Raw genomic sequence first — 8413 nt, forward strand, 5'->3', positions numbered from 1 at the left:
TGCTTTGTCAAGACCCTCCAGCTATGTCTGCTTTTTCAAATCAAAACCAAATTTTTAGACCCACTAACCTTGTTATCTAGTTTTTCATCTCCTTCTCACCAATTCAAACTTGCATTCCACTCTCCAGAGCTTCTAACACAGTCCCTGTCACAGTCACCATCACTTTTTGTCACTAAAGTTTTGGACAAATATTGGTCCTAATCTTCTGCCATTTAATCTCAGTTAATATTTTTTTCTTCAGCTTGGGATGTCAAGAAACAAAAATTCCATAAGAGTAAGAATCTGTTCCATGAGGTGTTGACTGTCAGTGCCTTGAAGAGTACTGGATACACAGTAAGGACTCAATAAATACATGGTAAATGAATAAGTGATAGTTTTCCTCCCAAGTTTCTGTCAAAGTCATTCTTCAGGATCAATGCAAATAGCACCTTCCTTAAAAAATCTTTTACAATCCTGATAAATAGAATTAGATGATGTGTCCTACATATGTTAGGCAATAGGCCAGGCACTGGGGATACAGAATTTAAGACAGAGTCCCTGGATAAAAGATTCTCAATCTGGAATTCATATCCTTGTACTATAGTCCTTAACTATATACTTTATATTCATTTAACAACTAAGTGGATGCCTATCCTACAACAAACACAGAACCTGTATCTCCGATTCTCTTAATGTCAAACTACCACAAAGATCAGAGACTTAATAATTCTTGAATTGCACTTAAAATAATGATAGAAAAATTCTTCAAAACATTTTCTAAGATAAATGTTAGGAACCAAAATCACAATGCTTCCCAACTACTTCTTATTTGCCTATTAATTATATAACAGTATTCCTATATAAATTAACTCACATTAAAAAAGCTTTATGATTTTTCAGATACACAAATAAATGGTAATACTGTACAATGAAATACTGCTAAAAAGTACTTTAAAATGTAAAATATGCCTATCCTTTGATCCAGCAATCTTGCTTTTGAGATTTGATCCTAAATACAAGGATGTATATATACTTTTGGGCCTAGAAGTGAGCGGAATAAGAATGAAGTGAAGAGAGAAATCTGCAGAGAAATATGTATAGTATGACTTCCTTTTGTTTTTTAAAAAGGCAAAAAATACAGAGTACGTAATTACATAAACAGAAGCAAAGTAGCGGAAAGACACAGTCCAACTATTAATACTGGTTATTCCAAAGCACAGAACTGGATGAACAGAAAGAGAAACAACTGCTTTTCATGTCTTCCTCTATATTGGTTGCTATAAGGCATATATCATTTTCATAGGTAATATATGAAGTTATTATTTTATGTATAAAAAAAGTTTATTCTTTCTCTCTGTCCTTCCATTTTAATATGGGCATTCCCCAAGTTCTGAGCATTTGCCATACAATCATCCTACAAATATAAACCACGGTGCGATACAGAGCAACTTAAATGGAAAAAAGAAGGACAGAAGTCAGGCCTCCGTGACTCCTCTTCTCACCAAGAGGCTTCATATAAGGAGGGGAAATGGGGAATGCTGAGGACAGGACATTTAAACACAATAAAACAATGTTACTAAAAAATAACAAAACAATGTGAAAATGGAAATGACTGGCAGGTTCCCAAGCTTCCTTAAAAAATAAAAGCCAATTAAGCCTTAATGTGTTTGAGATACTGTATGATTCCAATAATGTTTTTTCTTTTGGATACCACTGCAGTTGGAAGTCAAATTTCACATACTAAATGTTATTTCTATAGGAAATATACTTTATCAATAACATCAGAAAATATTCCAAAAGCCTGAACTCACTAGTTTCTAGCACACAAGGGCAAGCACTGTTCCATCTGCTTTCAAAACCTGTGCAGGACGCCATTCTCAGACTATACTGGATAAATAAGCTGTCTTATGCTCAGCATAGTCAGGGAATGGTATGGTTGCTACCATTCTCACATACTGATATCTGTATGGCACTTCACAGTTGAAAAAGCTCTTTGATACACATGAATCAAATGTTCCAGCTAAGAGAAACCATTAAAATAAAATACACCTATCATTATAAACATATGCAACAATTTAATCTTCAACAAACAAGGTGGCAAATAATGAACTTGAAATGTATGTTTGGAAGTCATTATATCAGTGAAAATTACATAGTAGGTATTTAAATTTTTCATAAACAGAAAACTTCAGGCAAGAAATGGCCACAAAACCAGAAATTTATTGTTAGTTTTATAAGCAAAGGTCAATTACTTCTACCGCAGTACACTATGACTGATTGTTTGAGACGTAATCCGCTCACAACCTTTTCTTTGTACATAACAGCAAACATAAGAAAATCTGGGCTATAATTCTTGACAAATTATTTCTTATACCACTTCTTCTCCAAAGGGGGTAAAAAGCACTACATAAATACGGTTTCATTTTATGGAATGATGATCTTGCAAAAAGGATTAATATGATTGTATATAGATTATTAAGGTTTGAAAAGTGAAAATTTTAATTTGAAAAAATCTAACTAGGCATGCAAAATAACATATACGTCAATGTGTGCATGTGCTAAGTTGCTACAGTCATGACTCTCTGCAATCTGATGGACTGGGGGTTTCTCTGTCCATGGGATTCTCGAGGCAAGAATACTTGAGTGGGTTGCCATGCCCTCCTCCAGGGGATCTTCCTGACCCAGGGATCGAACCTGCATCACGTATGTCTCCTGCATTGGCAAGTGGTTTCTTTACCACTAGTGCCACTTGGGAAGGCCCATACACCAATATGCCAAAGACTAAAAATGAAAGATATATTTACATTTACTTTCAGACACAGCAAAAATAAGCAAAATTTATAATGCTTTCTATACACTGTAGGTATTTTACACAGATTAAATAAAACTTTTCCAGAAAAACACTCCATATACATGAAGCCAGTAAGGTATATTTTCAGATATTCAGATACTTTCAGAGAAGGGAATGAAGAATGGGCCCATTCACAAAGAAACAACAAGACTTCATAAATCATCTAATATAAATAAGAACTAGAATTCAACGTGAAAAACTTAAATGAGGTTCAATGATAATCAGAAAGTCCACATAAAGCAAATTCATTTAAAACAGAGACCAAATATCATGCTAAACAGTGGGAATAAAAAGTTTGACAGAGACATTCTCTTGAAAAATATTTTAGTTTTTTTAACCTCATAAAACTTTAATATGATAAAATGTTGGCTTTTGTGGAAAAAACTTCCCCAATAAATTGGACGATAGCTCAAAGTCATTTGATTTTCACAGTGCAATCATGGAGATTTTTTGGGTTTGGAGTTTTTCAAAATACTCAAAACACATCAAGCCTCCTAATGCTAATTTTAGTATTTTAATCTTCGAATTATTATCTTTTTAAATACCTCTAAATCAAAGTCATCCTTGTTGGTCTTTCTCTTCCTTACTTTTTAACTGGCCTATTGGATACTATAACATCCATAAATCATTTAGGAATCTTAACATGCAAAGAAAGCACAGGCCCAGAGAGACGCACAGACTAAGTGAAGAGAGGTTTCTGAATGGGGCCTAATTTTTTTTTTAATTTTACTGTAGTATAGTTCATTCACAATGTTGCATTAGTTTCAGGTGTACAGCAAAGTGATCTGACTATACATATACATATATTCATTCTTCTTCAGATTCTTTTCTCAGATAGGTTATCACAGGATATTGAGTAGAGCTGTGCTATACAGTAAGTCCTAGTTGGTTATCTATCTTATATGTAGTACTGTGTGGGACTCAGTGGTATATTAGTGAATATTTTGCTTTCCTATACAACTCCTGCAACTTTGTAAGTGCAGGAATTAGATAGTGAATTTCCACCTAAGGAGAACCCACTGTATATGTACTTTTATTACATGCTTATACAAGAAGAGGGGATATACATCTTGGTTCTGGATATCTTAAGATACATAAACATATCTTGATCAGGACTACATTATAAATAACTTTTTAAAAATGTAATGTAATACTGTACCAAGGTTGTAAGGGAGTTCCTTTTCATGTAGAGTCTCTCCAAGTACTGTAGTCCCTCATCTTTCAGTAACTCCAATGGGAAATGCTGCAGATTCCTGTAATTTAAGAACAAATTCTTGTGCTTTTCCAGCCTTGCCACAGAGATCGTCTTACAAAGTTCGGATGCCATGGCTGAACATATTCCATCAGGCACGCTGCAGTACTACATCTTGTCAAAACTGGTCCATTTCTAAAGCGAACAAAAAACCTGAAAATTATGATACTGGTAACAAAAGCTGCCAAATAAACCAGTTAGCATATATAGCTATTTGCGGACATTAAAAAGAGAGTTACCCATCAATTCCTACATTTCTACTTCATAGCAACTAAATTTTCATACATATTTAAAAGATTAAAATGAATAACTATTTAATAAAGAGGTACTCTCACTATTTAAACAATATTTACTACTTAGTAGAATAGTCCTATTTGAAAAAATAGTTCTTGAAATTGAGACAGGAATCCCTATCTAAGAGAACAGAGACCAGTTTCATAACACATAACTGAAGAAAGAGCTTAAAAATCAGACACTGCAAAGCCATTTCCTTCCTTCCTACCTCATTGTGTCTTTAGCTTAAAATATTTTTAAAATATTTAAATCTATATAAACTATGACTAGATCATTTACAGCTTCATTTTCTTCACTTCTTACTATCTAAATATTGTTCTATATTGTAATATTTTCTTTCTTTTCTCCTCATTCTCATTTCTTTCTTCTTAGCTTTGCAGATTATCAGAAGTAGCAAAGAAACAGACCTGGGGACATGGTTTTACTTTAGTATTTCAAGGAAAGAAGAAATACTGCCCCAGGAAATAAGAATCTTATACTTTTCTATTACAACCTCTCTGGGCTTCAGCTGCCTAACATATAAAATGGAGACAGCAATTTATTGGTAAGGGCCAAAACCCAGAACAGATCAAATTCCCTTCTAGCTCTAAACTGACATGGGTAGGAAGAGAAATAAGATTTGCCATCTTATCAATTAGACACAGGGCAGAAACAAACTTCACAATCACTATAAAAAGAAACAAGCTCAGAGCTACAATAATCTGCCCAAGGAAGCAGCTCATAAGGGAATAAAGGATTTTTTTTTCTTTGGGTGGGGAAGGTTGTCCAGACTGAAGTCTTCGCACACACAGACCAACAGGATTCTACAAGATACTCAGGAAACACTAAAACACTAAAAACAAGTTGAGCTTTGTTCAAAGATTCTACTCTCGTTTACTTGGGCACCCTTCCTCAAACTCTCCAAAGGAAAATACCTTTCAAAGAAAATGTTTTTTCTTAAGAAAAATTTTCACTGAGAATTGACACCAAATTAGTACGAATGTAGTAACATAAGCTTTCAATAAGCAGTGTCTTGTAACTTTTTGGTTATATTCTATTATTTCCAAACTCTAATTCCTAATAGGAAAGTATCTGCTATTTTATATAAAAGGGCAGAGAATATGGAGTACTCATTAATCTCCCCAATGGAGCATGAGAGTCCAATACCTTCCCATTTTTATACTAGCTACTCACTTACCTATTTTTATGAGACATATTACATGACTCTCAACAAGATAATCTTTCCACATCTTAATTCTCTCTCTGTGAAGCAAGGATAACTAGGCTAGAAATAACGCTGATGATTGTTATTTGGAAGGGGAAGCTTTCAGGGTAATTATTCACTTAAATGGTAAACTGGAAGCAGTTTAGGTGTCTCAGAAACACCTCAAACTTCACACTTTCAAATAGGAGTTTTTTATTTTCATCACCTATCCAAATCTCTCCCAGTCTTTCCAAACACCAGGAAATCCTGAAGTCAAGAATGATTCCACCCACCTATCCTGAATGAGTCACCCACCACCTCCAATCCATCACAAGGCCTATGGTTTCCATCTCCAACATACACCTCAAATCAATCCACATTTCTCCATCTGCCAAAATGGAAGACCAGTCATCTCCTGCCTGGCTATATATTTTACTGGTCTCCTTGTGTTTAGTCATTTTGTAATATATTAATCACTTAGCAGGGAGCTTTTAAAAAACTAAATTCAATTACATCTCCCTCTCTTTCTCAGGTAAATTCACTCCCTAGTCACATGAATTCTTTAAAAAAAAAAAAAAACCTTCAAGAGTTTATTTAGAAAAATCAAATTTACCAGGTATTGAGGGCTCTTCACAACCTGGTCCCAACCACTCCTTCAGCCTGGCAGCACCCTTCCTGGTTTCTCACCAAAGTCCTGGGCTTTTCTAGTGCTTCTGAGTGCCGCACTCTTCATATCACTTGCTGCTCTCCTCTTAGCCTTGAAAACACTGTCTCAACACCCTTCAGGTTTCAGTGTAAAATCACTGCTGCTGCTGCTGCTAAGTCACTTCAGTCGTGTCCGACTCTGTGTGACCCCATAGGTGGCAGCCCATGAGGCTTCCCCGTCCCTGGGATTCTCCAGGCAAGAACACTGGAGTGGGTTGCCATTTCCTTCTCCAATGCATGAAAGTGAAAAGTGAAAGTGAAGTCGCTCAGTCGTGTCCAACTCTTAGCAACCCCATGGACTGCAGCCTACCAGGCTTCTCCATCCATGGCATTTCCCAGGCAAGAGTACTGGAGTGGGGTGCCATCACCTTCTCCAGTAAAATCACTTCTCCATCCCAAATAAATGATTCTCTCTTTCTCTTTCTTTGTAGGACTCTCCACAGTTTATAATCTAAATATTTATTGATGTATCTGTCTATTATCAATCTAGTCAAGAGACTGTTCCATGAGCTCCTGAGGGCAGAGATCCCGCTGTTTTCTTCACATTTGTATACCTGCCTCTAGCGCAAAGCAGGCCCTCAAACAGCTGATGAACTGCTGAAAGTAGGGCATGTGAGGAACACTGCAAGGTAGAGTTTGTTTCATCTCTGATCTAAGGTCAGCTTGTAGATACTATATGCTGAGTGCTTTCTATGTGCTTTGATCTCTCAGTCCTTAAAACTCTGCATTGTGATATATGTTATTTAGCCTGTTTTATAGATGAGGAAACTGAGTTTTCTCAGAGAGCAACTCCTCAGAATTCCAACCCAAATGGACGACTTCAAAGCCTGTGCATTTGTTCTACAGTGCAGCCTTTCATGAACTTCAGTAGGGGCCGTGTTTCTTCCTATTACTATTTCAACGGTAGGCAACGCTTACACAAATTTAAGACCACAAAGCACAGCCCACACTCCTTCATGGTTAGATCCAGTGAGAGAATACAGCATAACCTGATGGCTTTCCTTCTAAATCCTGCAGAGATGGGTAGGATTGATTGCCTTAAAAACGTCACTACACTCTGTTAAAATGCAGTTTGGCAGATGAAATCTACACAAATGAAATCTGAAAGCTGTCAATAATAAATAATGGTAATGGTTTTTCAAATGCATTCATTGGCAGTACAGGATAATTTTCTCACACATACTCCCTTCGGTACCTCTTATCTACAATTAAAAGCAAATGATACACTTAATATTAGCTGTATACAATTGCATCTGCATAGGAATTTTCCGACAGGTAAACACCAATCCACTCTATCACTGTTTAAAGCAAACAAACCTTTCCACCTTAAGAAAATTCCACACATTTTTAAGCAGGTGTGTTTTAAAGGGAAAGGAGTACCTTCGATTGACTTCCGTACTTAACTCGGTGGAATACCCACTCCAACTTCCTAATACTGGATATTAGAGGATTAAAATCGTACATTAAAAGCGTTTGTTTTTTTTCTCAGTACTGAGAAGGTTGACATAAGTCAGGCAAAACACATACCATTTTGCCCAGTTAACCAAGCACTCTCGCCTTTAGAGTTTGGAAGCAGTGAGACTAGTAGAAAGGATTTCACAGATTCGGTGAAGGGATTCTGCGACCACCTAGGGCTAGGAGGGCCCGGCGGCAGTGGCGACCCGAGGCCCGGGTGGGCCCGCTCAGGCCGGGGTCCACTTGCTGCGGCCCGACGCCTCTACCAGGCCCGGCCTGCCTGGCCAGCGGCCGGGCCAGAGGGCACTGCTACCTGAGGCACCCGAAGCAGCAAAGCACCACTCACCTCTGCCGGCGGAGCCAGCGCTCCCGAGCTGAGGGGCGCCGGACTGCTAGCCCGGGCTCGGCAGGAGGGGCGGAGCGCCGGCGGCGACGGGGCGGGGCGCGGGCGAAAGCGGGGCGGGGCGGGGCGGGACCCTCTCTTCAGAGGTTTGGGGGAGGAGTGAGCCCGGGAGAGGAAGCTCGCGATAACACGCCCCTGAGGTCGCCGTCTTACGATAGGTCGGGCGAGATGCTCGTTTTCCAAGAGACGTGCCTATTGGTCAAAACTGTGGCTTCTCTGCGACTGCCCCCGCCTCCGGCTCTGTCCTTGCTTCCGGCTCTGGCTTCGAGGATTACGGTTGAGGTGGAGGTT

At 38.2% G+C, this 8413-nt stretch overlaps 1 long non-coding RNA gene across 1 annotated transcript; it reads right to left on the minus strand.

Annotated features, from left to right (window-relative positions):
- Nucleotides 1-2660: 2660 nt before the first annotated feature.
- On the minus strand, nucleotides 2661-8156 carry LOC120860654. Its single transcript, XR_005720399.1, has 3 exons — nucleotides 8066-8156; nucleotides 3990-4217; nucleotides 2661-2760 (listed from the first exon to the last, which is right to left on the minus strand). It is a non-coding gene; the product is annotated as an uncharacterized LOC120860654 (long non-coding RNA).
- Between the last annotated feature and the right edge of the window lie 257 nt (nucleotides 8157-8413).

Source organism: Oryx dammah, unplaced genomic scaffold (genome assembly GCF_014754425.2).
Source record: "Oryx dammah isolate SB20612 unplaced genomic scaffold, SCBI_Odam_1.1 HiC_scaffold_11150, whole genome shotgun sequence".
In the NCBI taxonomy this organism is placed as follows: domain Eukaryota; kingdom Metazoa; phylum Chordata; class Mammalia; order Artiodactyla; family Bovidae; genus Oryx; species Oryx dammah.